The 14,515-nt window shown below is 39.8% G+C and overlaps 1 long non-coding RNA gene across 1 annotated transcript; it reads left to right on the forward strand.

The window, feature by feature from the left end:
• The first annotated feature begins 948 nt into the window (after positions 1–948).
• On the forward strand, positions 949–2,134 carry LOC148351482 (uncharacterized). The gene is made up of 2 exons (XR_015852889.1): positions 949–1,338; positions 1,757–2,134. It is a non-coding gene; the product is annotated as an uncharacterized LOC148351482 (long non-coding RNA).
• Positions 2,135–14,515: the final 12,381 nt, after the last annotated feature.

Below are 14,515 nucleotides of genomic sequence, written 5' to 3' on the forward strand. Positions count from 1 at the left end.
AATGTCGTTTAATAAATCACTATCAGTGTTTCTATACTGTTTGTTATTATCAAGTGCACATTCAATAAATTATTGATGTCAAAGCTTGTATGAAGATAGTAGAGCTTGTCTCAGAGTGGGGAGTGAAGTGAGCTAGTTGTTTAGTGTAAGCGTTTGTTTGAGGAAAGGGTGTGTCATGTCACCTTGGCTCTTCAATTTCTTTATGGATGGAGTGGTGCGTAAGGTGCATGTAAAAGTAGGGAGAGCAGGTATAGAGTGTAAGAGTGAGTTGCTGTTGTTTGCAGATGACACTGCTCTAGTGGCGGACTCTGCAGCAGCTCTGAGTGTTTCGGTAGTTGAGTTTGATAGTGTGTGTAAGAGAAGGAAGCTTAAGGTAAATGCAGACAAGAGTACAGTAATGAGGTGTTTAAAGGTGGTGAGGTAGGTGGAGTAGATATGTTGTTGAGTGGTGTTAAGTTGCAGGAGGCGCAGCTCGAACTGTCTAACCCTCCCGGGTGGCCTACTTTGGCCAGCACGGGGGCCAAGGTGGGATCGAACCATATGATGTGGAGGGGGTAAACCAGTGTTTGCTGTCGAGCCTCTCGCTGATTTAGGATTGCATGGCACAGCAACTCACCCTTTGCTGTACTGTGGGCTTACTTTTCAGTATCAAGTTGGGGAGAGCGAAGTGGAATGAATGTTTAGTGAATGTAAGTGTGTTCTTGACTTTAGCCACCTCCCATTAGGGGTATATGGCTTTGGGATGCAGATAGATAGTGATGAGTCAAATATTGAGAAAGAGCAACATCATTCAATATATTAACACACATGCCAACGTTTTGACATTAAAAGCGGTAGTCCCACACTTAAATATCATGTGCGTAACAAAATTAGTCTCCAGAAGTGGCAAACTTTTACCAAAACGGCGATCTAATGTGATTGTTGGAACGGTTTATTCACGCACAAAGATTTAGGCCCAATCCCATTTCTCTCACTCGGCCCTGAGAACCCTCCAGTGAGGTCCCTCGATAGAGGAGTGCCCTCCGCGAGTGGAGTGCAAATGGAGATGGTTTGGACAAGACTTGCAAGGTTCCACCCCTGTCCAGGAGATGGCGGTAATATTAATTGGCTGTAGACCTCAGTGACGTATTGGTCTACGTCACATGTAAACAACTCGAGTCTCAACCTGTAGTGTGTCAGTTGGAGAGTTCGTGCAACGTTAAAAATGCCCGCTACAGCTGTGTTATTACCGATTGCCTGAAAGCTCATCATCTTTTCCGTGTCTCCAATCAACGGAGGAGAAATGTGCTATACTGAAGACAGCTTTGGCGCTATGTAGTGCTGATTCATCTTTACAAGGTACGTACACTCATTAAAAAAAATGACCCGTTCGGTCAAATACAGTAAGAGTTAACATACAATGCACGTTCACATAATACCCTATGTTTGTGTAGACATAAATGGCAATCTACTTATTAGTATCTTAATGCCATTTTATGACATATAGTAGGGGTTTTGAATGTGTGACATGACGAAAAGTAAACAAACACAAGAACAGTCCACCTGACCCTTAAGCTGACATAATATCGTCACCAAACTTCCCTGTACGACCCAAAAACCTTAGTTCATAAGGAATTTAATTCAAAAGAGTTGTCATTGGATATAAAAAAGGTCATTTCAACATTTTTTCATGATGCTTACATCACAGTTAAAGCGGTCTTTTTCTTTTCTATGCCCACTTTTATGTCTAAATTGTTTGTTATCTATTGTGTTCCAGAGTGGCTGTCCCATAAGCGTGGACAGGTTGGACAGGAATGTTCCCATCCTGTGCTTATGGTTGGATGTGGAGTCAGAACTCATTCAGGACTTAAGGTTGAGCAAGAAGGTTATGTGGGCCCTGCATGAGCTGCTAAAGAGGGAACAGGGCCGTGGCTGGAGGTCCTGATCTACGTGTACTGGCTGGCCCACGCTCTGTCCTACCGTGTGGTGTCACGGGTCTTCAGGGTTCCCAGGTCCACCGTACAAAGAATTGTCCACAGTTAATATGGAATAAATTGCCCAAAAGCCATATTTAGGCTATTTAAGTCAGACCCACATTTGCATTATGTGCTTTTCTGCATTACTATTCAATAAACATCTTCACTTTGAGTAACAACTTGGTGGTTTATTTCATAACGATGTGAGATACTGTGTGTGAACTATGTGACTGTTGGACAGAAAACAACTACAAATCACTCCAGCTTAAATAATAGTTTACTTTCAGAAAAACAAACTCACATTGGGCCAAATTACATTATAGTAAATAATGTGTCACAAATTTTAACAAAAATATACCAATACTTCCATGAAGCTGGAAAACACAAACTGGAACTTCATTGAGTTCTTAATAAAAAAAAACAATATTTTCCTTTTATAAAACAAAGGGAAACATTGCAGAGATGTCACTGTTCTGGAAATTTGTCCACGAGCTTCCCAAAAAGGACAGGAACCGCTCAGTTTTGGCCACAGTTTCTTCGAGCCTTTTCCTCACTCCGGCAGACTCCACTTTCAAAAAGTCAAGGAGTGTATCGTGCTTCCTTTTTTTCTGGGTGATTTGGGGTTTGGCGCCGGATTAGAAGGTGCCAACGACGTGCCCGGTGGTGTGGATGGCGTGGTAGCTGTGATGGTGACCAGCTCTTCCACGGGACGTTCTACAGTGGCCTTTAGGTTGGGTGGAAAAAACAAGAATTACTTAATAGTCAAGTCAAGTCAAATTTATTTATATAGCCCTTAATCACAAAAATGTCTCAAAGGACTGCACAGGATTACAGTTACAAAATTACACAATTACCTGATCTTAAACTAGCAAACCAGCATGCGGGCAAGGAAAAACTCAAAAACCTCAGTGTGAGGAGAAAAGAGAAACCTTGAGAAAGGACCTCACATGTGGTAATCCCCCTTCCAGGATTGAACAGGGTGAATTACAATTAGCATTACTGTACACAGAATAGTAAACACTAGGTAAGATGTTGAAAATGTCCGGAAAGAGCATGACATCAACGACGACGCCAGCTGGTAAATGCAGGGGTTGACATGCTGCAGGTCAGACCCCGGTCCGCTGACCCATCCCAAATCATCCTTCTCCTTCGTATCAGCCAGGCAGGCCTCAGAAAAAGACAGGACAAAACAGAATACGAGGTGGGCATCAATCATATGCTTTGGAATAGAAGTGTGTCTTAAGCCTCAATTTAAAAACTTCCGTTGAGGTTGCAGATCTTATCTCCAGAGGCAGGGCATTCCACAACACCGGGGCCCGGATGGAGAACGCTCTCGAGCCCGCAGACTTCTTGGCTCTCGGAATCACAAGTAGACCGGCATTTTCCGAGCGCAGACTCCGTGCAGGAACATAGGGGGAAATCAAATCAGAGAGATAAGAGGGTGCAAGCCCATGCAAACATTTATATGTTAATAAGAGAACCTTAAAGTCACATCTTAAGTGGACTGGGAGCCAGTGCAAGTTGGCCAATACAGGTGTAATATGCTCAAACTTTTTAGTCTTAGTCAAAAGTCTAGCTGCCGCATTCTGAACCAGCTGCAAACTTTTAATGCTAGACATCGGGAGACCAGAAAGCAATACATTACAGTAATCAAGCCGAGAAGTAATAAACGCATGAATTAAAATCTCTGCATCTGATTGGGACAGCATTGAACGAATCTTCGCAATATTACGGAGGTGGTAGAAAGCTATTCTAGTAATATTTTTCACATGTAACTGAAACGACAGATTAGGATCAAATATAACACCTAGATTTTTGACCGAGTCACTATGGGTGATATTACATTTGTCTAGGTTCAGGGTAATGTTTGAAAACAAATGACGACAGTGAGCTGGACCAATAATCAACATTTCAGTTTTTTCTGGGTTAAGGCGTAAAAAATTATTTGACATCCATCTTTGAATCTCAGTAAGGCAATCCTCCAGATTTCTAAAACTTAAATGTCCAGTTTTTTCCAGTGGCACATACAGTTGAGTGTCATCTGCATAGCAATGGAAACTAATATTATACTTGCGGATAATGTCACCAAGCGGGATCATATAAATACTAAAAAGAAGGGGGCCAAGTACAGAGCCTTGAGGAACACCACAAGGGACATTAGATTGTTTAGAGGTCATATTGCCATAGTTAACACATTGCATCCTGTCTGACAGGTAGGACCTAAACCACGAGAGTACAGTTCCTGAGATACCAATGCGTTCTAGACGAATCAATAATATGTTGTGGTCGACCGTATCAAAAGCAGCGCTGAGATCCAGCAGCAGTAACATTGATGAGGCACCAGAATCTATTGTTAAAAGGAGATCATTGGTTACTTTTGCAAGGGCTGTCTCAGTAGAATGATTTGCTCTAAATGCTGACTGGACAGTTTCAAAAAGGTTATTTTCTGACATGTAGTCATTTAGCTGCTGTGCAACGACCTTTTCAAGTAATTTCGCAAGAAATGGCAGATTTGACACTGGCCTATAATTACCTAGGCTTTCTGGGTCAAGGTTAGGTCGCTTAAGCGTGGGTTTAATGACGGCAGACTTGAAGGCTACAGGAACAATACCCGAGGATAGCGATATATTAATAATATTTAAAACTGATGGTCCTAAGATCTCAAACAGATCCTTTACCAGTGAAGCTGGAAACGGATCAAGCAGGCACGTAGTTTGTTTGGCCCTACTGACCATCTGTGTTAGATTATCAAGGGACAATTCATTGAAACTGGAGAATGTTTCTAAACAACCGCTGACACAGTCCATACCTAGCACCTCCACATCTTTGATATAGGAGGAGGAAACAGAGCGTTCTTTTAAAATTTCATTCCTGATTAGTTGAATCTTTTTATTAAAAAATTCCATAATGTCATTAGCAGAATGAGTGCAACCATTTGGGTTAAGTTGTTGTCTGGTAAGTTTCGCCACTGTGTCAAATAAAAATTTTGGATTATTCTTATGTTCAACAATAATCTTAGAGAAATACGAAGCTTTAGCTGAGGCAAGAGCTACTTTATATTTCAGCAAACTGTCACACCAGGCCAGTCGAAAAACCTCCAGCTTAGTAGTGCGCCATTTTCGTTCAATTTTTCTGCAACTTTGTTTGAGTAACCTAGTTTCTTCAGTAAACCAAGGTGTATTCTTCTTGGGTCGGAATTTATACTTTAGGGGCGCCACAGAATCAAGAACATTTACCAAAGCAGTATTGAAGTTGTTTGTAAGTGAGTCAACAGACCCAGTGTACGAAGGGAAGGCTGCAGTTACCGTAGGTAATAATTCTTTTAAGGCTAACACCGTTTTAGGGCGGATATTGCGACTGCTAAAGCCTATATTTTCCTTATCACAGTAAACATTAAACAACACCTCACATTTAACAAAATAGTGATCAGAGATGGCATTAGGATACGGTAACACTGTAACATTTGAGGCTACAACGCCACGGGTCAGGACAAGATCTAGAGTGTTCCCATCTTTATGAGTTGGCACATCAACTATTTGATTGAAACCAAATGTATCCATCAGTGACTTAAATGCAATTGCAAGTGAATTTGATGGGGAGTTTATGTGAACATTAAAATCACCAATAATTACAACATTATCCGCATACGTAACTAAGTCTGTTAACAAATCAGAAAATTCTTCCAAAAAATTTGAGTATGGTCCAGGTGGGCGATACACAACAACTACATAAATTGGTGTTGACATTAAGGACCTCATAACAAGTGCTTCAAACGTTTTAAAACTAGTAGGGGTATTAGAAGTAAATTTCAACCTATTTTCCGATATAAGAGCAACACCTCCACCTTTTTTGCATGGTCGTGCCAAGTGCGCACTCACAAAGTTAGGGGGAGAAGCCTTATTTAACACTACATGCTGATGTATTGTACAAAAACAACTGAGTATAGGATGCTCAGCAAGTTGATGTGAGACAGGAAATTATAGGATGTGTTCTGGATAATTATTTGATAGTGAATAGATACACAAAATTGACATGTTATTCTTATGGCTGTATGAGCCTTCTATTGGCCAGCATCACATATGCTTTAGAATTGTCTCCAGATTTGGACAACATTTTGAGAAGGTAATTAGTTTACTTAATATGTGTTTACAGAGAAGGCAGTGGACTATGTGATAGTAGTTTGTTTCAACTGTATTTCCACGTGAAATTCAGAGACATTACTCATAATGCATGATGAAAACTAATGCATTCTGATCTCACATGAAAGAATCATATTGTAAATAAAACACGACACCCGAAATTGTGTGCAGTAAACAAGCGCTTATGTCCAGAACGGTATTCTGACTATGCTCCTTTAGCGACTGGCCATGTACAGTAGATGTAAAAGGACGACTCGTTTAAGATAAAAACAGGGATGGGCTGAACCGTGATTTTCTGCCCAGTTATCCTACTTTAAAGTTTGTAGCGTGAAGATTTTTTTTTTGCCAGCTCCCTTGGTAGATTAGTGCACTTCGTAAAGTAGCGATTTTGCAATGTTCGTGTTTTAACGCGAAAATACGATTTTCTATTGCATTTACGTCTAACTAAGATATCTCAATACATTTTGTTGCAAATACATGCGTGGTTGTGGAAAACTACTTACATTTGTGCGGTTCCTTTTCGGGCATGTTTGTTGATATTGAGAATTCGTAAAGCCTTCTGGGTAGTCACTTCGCTGCCAAGTGAGGTCGAGAGCCCCCTCGGTCTTGAAGTGGTTACGACATGGTTTGAGGGCACTTCTGCCTCGGTCTTGAGAGTATCGGGACACACCCCATTTTCACGTGAACGCGCAAACCGAGTGACTAGGGCACATAGCGAGTGAAAGTGCGAAGAATGGGACGCAGCCTTAGTCTCCCTTCGAAATGAAGCAGCTGCAGACTAAATTACAAGTCTCAAGTCAATAATTATTTTGGTTGTTTAGATTTAAAAAAGCAGTTACGTTTTAAAAATCGGTAGGCACATTAAAGGAAAGAAAAGCGATCGTATGTAGTATTTAACAATAACCACAAAGACGTCTGTACTGTATATCAGGGGCTTCAAACTTGCGGCTCACTGAGAACCGTTTTCCCTTAAATCTAAACGGCTGCTAATCTGACTTTTTGCACTACTGGCAGTTTTTTATAGCTTGCCACTCATTGCACATTGCTCTCTGCACTATGGTAATTACAGCGTTATTGTTACAGTGTTAATGTTACTGTGTACCTGACTTGTTAACCTGACTGCCCATTTAGCACATCTGGTTAGCTACTCTTCTTGCACTATCGGCACTATGGTAAAATACTATACGTAGCCAAAATACAATACAACTTTATTTATATCTGTACATTCAAGGAAACTGTGGGGGTCAGATGCATCGACATTTCGTTCTGTATACACGTGTACTAGAATGACAATAAAGTAGATCTGAATCTGAAAAAAGTAGCTTAGTGTATCTGATCTGATTAATATTATAATGAACAGATATGTTGTGATGCTAAAATGTTGGCATGTTGTTCGGTTTAGGTTTTATATAATGCCAGTGAATGTGCTTTTCTTGTCTGGATTCTGAGATTAAGTAGAATGTTTGTTGTGTGGTTGTTGTCTGTGGTGTATGAACAGAGACAGCTATAAATTGTTGCTTGTTCTGTATGTAATAAATATGTCTTTACTTAGCGTTGTTTTGGTATTGGCTATGGCCCACAAAAGCCTGAATTATATTTCAATAAACGTTCAAAGCAAGGTCATAGGTTTGGTCTTGGCATCGGTGGGGACATAACACATTTATTTAAGTGATCACGTAATTTTGGCGGGGACAAAATAATGATTGCTTGATATTGGTGGGCACACGTCCCTTTTGTCCATGCCAAACCAATGCCCTTGTGTTTATCACATCCATCCCATTAATAAGAATATTTTGATTGAGATAGTTACGAAGCAATGTTTGGCCAGTGTCAAATAATTCATTTAAAAAAATAACACGGCTGTGTATTATTACATTACCAAACTCAGTGGAAAGTGTCCCAACTAAAATCCGATAGACCACTAATTTGTTTTAATACTTAGAATAAAGTGATTTGACTTCTTCTGTGAAAATGTATTGATCAAAAGTCAACAATCACGCATTTGTCAGTCAAAGACACAACAGGAACAGGCACTGGACCCAAATGCGTAACGTTTCACACAATGCTTTATTGGGGAATCGAGGAAGTCAGCGAGAGGAATTAAAACAACAGCGATCCGGTGCTCGCTGGGCAGGAGGAGCACAAAGCCCTCGCAAATGAAGCGTGGCAGCCGGGACAGGAGACGGAGCGTGGTCGGCAATCGGGATAAATCAGGTAACCGGAGACGATCGGGAAGCCAGGGACAGACGAGCAGGAAACAGGAACAGGGCGGGACAGACGGGAGCCAGAGTCAAAAAGTGCTTGCCTTGCGTGTGCGGAGGTTTGGTGACTGACTGACAAGGATTGAATGAAAATGACGTGTTTAAATAGGAGGAGAACTAATTGGGAAACGAGGGACAGCTGGGTTAAACACGTGAGCACAGGTGAGAACAATTGGCAAATCATCACAGGACATTAGACACATGTAAAAAGGAAGCTCTTATATTAGTGCTAAGGTATTGCGACAAAAACTGTTGTTTTTTTTTTTTTTAAATAAAACATTATTTTGGTTAAACAAAACACATTTTTGAGTGAATAACTATGACACTGGTCATTAAATGCTATTTCACTTTCATTGACCCTGATTGGATAAGGACAAACATCATTTTGAAATATGCCACACAATATATGGTATATATTTCTATATATAGGGTGGCCTTTTCAAAATGGCATTGTAAACACCTACGCAGGCACGGCTGAGAACTGGAATTGAACTCGAACTCAAATCACCTCACAAATGAATATTGTAATTTCGGGTTTACTCTGGGCTCAGTCCTGCATATCAAGTTGGTTGGTGGAGCTTCGGAGTTGTTTGATCTTTCTAAATAATGACCAGCTTTTCTCGAAAAGTCCGTCTGGAAAATGCTTTCGACCTAGTGATGGTAAAATGAAGCCCCAAAAAGCAGTGAACCCCTCTAAGGAAATCCTACATATCCAAGCAGGGACTTAAAAAAGATTCATTACCTCGACTACGTCATCATGTGGACAGAAAAATGTATAACATGCTTGAGTAAAATGGCTAAAATGCAGAACAATATACAGACGCTCCCCTACTTATGACCATTCGACTTACGATAAAAGGGAGATACGATTTTTTTTTCAGAGATGTCGCAGAAATCTCCGGACATTGCTGTAAGTTAGATTTTGTATTGTGGGCACCTTTTTCCGAGTACAGGACAGTACTGTAGTGCTTATTTCCGCCACTACCGGCGTGGGGCGCTGTGAGAGGTCACCCAGCATCCACCCGGAAGTAGAAAATCCACTTCCTCTTTCTAGTTCGTATGTAAACATACAGTACTATGTGTACTGAAGCTCAAGCTCAGAACTTTGACGTATTTATTGTTTAATATCTCGTGCATCCCTTCAATATGGTTGGTGTAAAGTAAAGTTTCTTTTTAAATGTAAGTGGAATAAGAAAGCTTGATGCCGTTGGGAAAATGATCGGAACACTTTTTTTCGGCCACTTTTTACCAAAGCACATTTTGCAAAAGTAAGTTACACTTAACTTTATTTATGTTTATAGAGCTTATTATAATATGAAATGTTTATTTTTTAGTACAAAACCATACAGGTTATTATACAAGCCTTAAACATACTTATGTAAACATTAAACATACAAAATATAGCACTGAAGCAACTTATGAACACATTCAACTTACGAACTATCGTCCGGAACCTAACTCGTTCGTAACTCGGGCAGGGTCTGTATATGCTGGTGGCTGCAGAAGGTCAGTTCACCGCAAATAACCCTCACCATGGTCCCCAGGCCCTAGTTTGGACACCCCTTAATTGGTAAGTCGGGCAGCGTCTGTATGCGAAGAGTGTATATTAAGAGAGTAACAGAGTAAGTGTGTATCATGAACTGTTTGGTGTGACTTTGTGCTCATACAACAAGGCACAAAAGTAGGTATTCATTTTTATTTATTTATTTTTTCCCCACAGTTTTTGAACCAGAGAATTTCATCTGCTTTTGTAAAATAAAAAAAATTGATGTGTGATAGCAAGTGTGTAAAGAATTGGAATTGCACATTTCTGTGATTCCCAGTACTGAAGGGGACTTTTAACTCTGAAGGCATTTCTTTGTCCCTTTTATTTCGAACCACACTCAAAGCTTGCGAATACTTTCCTGAATCAGTCACGTGGTACAACCGCTTTGCAGGCCTTCAATTGTCACCACAAACGTCATCAACACAAACCTCGACTCGCTGTTAATTAACCACTGAAATCTAAAAAACTCGGCACACGCTACTGGGATTCGAGCCAAGGAGCACATCACTACTTTGACCGTTAATCTGGGATCAAATCCATTTTCTTCTCATAATTTTTAGGCCATCAGAGAAGGCCCACCACTGATGGATTAAGCCACACCAACAACAAAAGACAATGCTCTTTTTAATGCGCCCAGTTGAATGAAGATGATTTTCTAAAAAGGGCTGTAAGTTCCATCACTTATGTCTATGCTGCAATAGCTCGAAGTGCCTTATCAGGAGCTTGTGAGTCATGTGACTTGCCTTTGATCACATGACATATTGCAGCTCACGAGTTGCCAGAAGATGCACGTCATACAGTAATCCTTGTTTTTCACAGTTACTGGGGTCCAGGAATTCCCCGTCGTGAGATGCAAACTACAAAATAGTGCAACCGACCCAAACACCTATCTTGCCCTTCCTTTGAAAAAAATAAAATGGTTGCATAGGTAAATATAGTGTGGTAGAAAACTATACTTGCAAATGCGATAAATCACAATAGAATGCTGACACTGGCCTACATCAAGTTGAACACAGACAACAGCCGCAGAAAAGCATTGCATAGGTTAGTGTTTATTTTCATTCATTCTTCATTTAATATCAGGATGGCTGCAAAAAGAGAGACAACTTCAGCTTTAGTTAGTATTTAGATATAGTAATTTTAAAATATAAATTTCAATCATGGATAAATTGAGTCTGTAATCAATGTAATGGCTTGACACTTATAATAAGTGACAACACCACCTCTATTCAACACCAGTTTATTCATATTTTTTTTTGAAATGGAAAGAATAATTACCACAAAAATCATGGTAACAATAATATATCCAGCTATCAAAGTGACTGGACCATTGATTGAAATGCTATTTAACAGGGGTCTCAAACTTAATTTACCTGTGGTCCGCCCGAGAAAGGGTCTGGGTGAGGTTGGGCAAAATAAGGTTTTCCCCAAAACAAGTTCAGATAAAAACATTACTGTTTTCAAATATATATTTTTTAATTAGCGACACAAAATAAGATCTAAGTAAAGTAAAAAAAAAAAAAACATTGAGATTCAACCTGTTATATATTATTTCAAAATCATCTAGGATACACTTTAAAGTGTGTATTATCCGGTGCTTCTTAGTGGTGAAAAAAAAACAACTATATTGATTGAAATAATTAGCAAAAATAAAGGAATTAACATAAATATGTCCATTTTGATCAAATACTCGTAGGTCTAGAAATGTCCTTTTTTTTTTTACATACTATGAGTTTCACCTAAAGGGATCTGACACGATTGTCCATCTTGTTGCTATGGGTACCCAAAAAAACAAAAACCAGGCAAAATCCGGAGAAAAAAATAAAAAATAAATAACTGTATATATAAATGTATATATATATATATATATATATGTATAATGTATATATAAATATGTAAACATGGCGGCGCCCTGTTCGGCTGCGGCTGCATCGGCTTGCAACGTTTTTTTTACACGTCGGCCATAAGATCCAGTCTTCGACTCAGTTTTGACGGCGCACAAAGTCGGCTCGAACTGCAGATTAAGATACGATCGCAGTTTTTTTGCTGGATATGCGATCATCCAGACATCAAGCGCTCGGTGTTTATTAGCCACGGACTGCTATGTCAACAAGACCCAGCGGCCTACAAAGCAGCGAAGCAGAGTGGCAAGACAGCGGCGTGACCGCCGAACGAGGACATCAAGCGCTCGGTGCTACGACCACTCGACATCAAGCGCTCGGTGCTACGACCACTCGGGAGTGTTTATTAGCCACGGACTGCTATGTCAACAAGACCCAGCGGCCTACAAAGCAGCGAAGCAGAGTGGCAAGACAGCGGCATGACGAGGAAGCGGGCCGGGCTAACAGCTAGGCTAAAGGCTAACCCCTCTAACATCCATTTTGCTCTCCAACGTTCGCTCTCTGGACAATTAACTGGACCATTTAACAACTGGAAGTGGCATCGAACCGCGAGATGACGAACTGCTGCGCTAAAATTCTGACGAAGACATGGTTAATCTTATCTATCCCGGCTGACGTTCAAAGAACCTGTGCGGGTCAGATGTATCGACATTTTGTTCTGTATACACGTGTACACGAATGACAATAAAGTAAATCTGAATCTGAATCAGAATCTGAAATGATAATAAATGCATAAAAAAAGTCAAAATAAACACAGTATACTTCGTCAGAGCAGGTAATTGGTCCTTTCACAATTACAACCTTGACAAAAAAACGTTACATGGCGGGATAACTCTCGTTTTTATTAGTCATCCTACAGGACATCAACAAATAGCAATACCATCGTAGAAATAACCTGGGGCAAGAGTACACTTTTTCATGTTTTTCATTATCACAAGAGCCAGTTAGAGTAATTTTCTTGTTGGCCACATGAAAGTATTCCAAGCATTTCACGTTTTCCACATTTTGTTATGTTACAACCTCAATTCCAAAATTGATTTACAGACACTTCATCACTGCTCTGTAGACTTTGAATTCTGTTTTCTTTATTGTCATTAATATCAACATATCAAGAATTCTGTTCTGCAGCAGACAGCCAGGGTTGGGGATTAACGGAATACATGTAACGGTGTTACATAAATAGAATACAATTAATTTTAATTTTGTTCAGTAACAGTTACAGAAAAGCATAATCAAATTACAGGTACCTTTAGTTAAAATAAGAATTACTTTGCAGGATTTAATTTTTGTTTAAAATTATATTTATATATAGATAATGTCATGGTTTTGTACCGCACTCCCTCTTTTTTTCCAAAAGATGGCAGTATCACTCCATTTTCAAGTCCCACTCACTATTCCTCTCCCCAGGTGATTCCAATCTGACAATTGGCCACCTCCACCATAAATACTCTGGGCCCCTACCTATTTGTTTTGATTCCTAAAGACATTCACTCGCCAAGATGACAAACATCTCCTCCCTCTTTTCTGCCACTCTAACCTTCTTCTTAATTGTACTCCCAAATCTCCCTTTCAAGCATTCAAGCTTTCCATCCGAGATCTTTCTCTTCAGTTACCTCTTTGTTTCCAAGATCTTCCACTCCAGCCACTTTTTAAAAGTACTCCCAAATCTCCCTTTCAAGATTTTCGCCTCCCTCAGACCTCTTTCAAGTACCCCTCCTCAACAGTCCTGGTCCCACTCTCCCTATGAGTAAGGTCTTTTAAAAACAGATTAAATGTATCATTTAATAAAAATATATGTAGAACCTCATGTACACAAGTATTCCATTGGACAATTTTTAGCAGTTACATTCTCAAGTCTTTTTAATATGACGTCCCAAGCTTGGCACACCTATCTCTGGGCAGTTTTGCCCATTCATTTTGCAGCACCTCTCAAGCTCCATCAAGTTGGATACGTTGTGTTTGTACACAGGCATTTTTAAATCTCTGCAGAGATAATAAATTTCATTGAAGCCTGGAACGTGGTCTGGCCACTCAAGGACATTCTCAGATTTGTCCTGAAGCCACTCCTTTGATATATTAGGGTTTATGTGCGGCTGAAAGATTAACCAGCTCTTTAACCTGAGGTCAACAGTTATTTTTGAACTGCCATATTCAACTTTATCACCCGCGAGCAAATACTCTTTTGGTTTAGGATCGAAGAACGTATATCTGTTTTTCTGTTTGTTCGTTTGTTTGTGTGTCTGTCCAACCAAAAATATGGAGATGGAGTTTAGATTCAACCAACAACTTTAACAGGCAGGTATGTTACTCTAGATGTGAAAAATGCCCCCAAAAGCTGAAACAGCACTTTTGGTTTTGTTAGCTCTGTAATTCTTTTCCAGAATGACATTTCACTCTCCAAGGCCAGAACAACATTGAGTAGAGCACCATCTTTTACAGTTAGCTAGGTTACCACAGATGGGAAAGTGTTAAAAGAAATGACTCAGGCCTTTTGGTTTTGCATACTCATTAGTTTTTCCCATAAAGAGATTCCCCTCTTTCAGGCCAGAAGACATTTGGCAGGGATCACAATCGTTTGCAAGCAATCAGGAAGTTCACTTTAAAGGTAAAATTGCTAAAAAAAAAAAAAAAAAAAAAAAAAAAAAAATCTGACTCTGATCTTTCTTTCAGGGCAGAACAACCTTCAATTTTTGTCAATTTTAGTCCTAGTATA

The sequence above is a fragment of the Urocampus carinirostris genome, chromosome 15, assembly GCF_059441175.1.
Source record: "Urocampus carinirostris isolate Australia breed hairy pipefish chromosome 15, RoL_Ucar_1.0, whole genome shotgun sequence".
NCBI lineage: Eukaryota > Metazoa > Chordata > Actinopteri > Syngnathiformes > Syngnathidae > Urocampus > Urocampus carinirostris.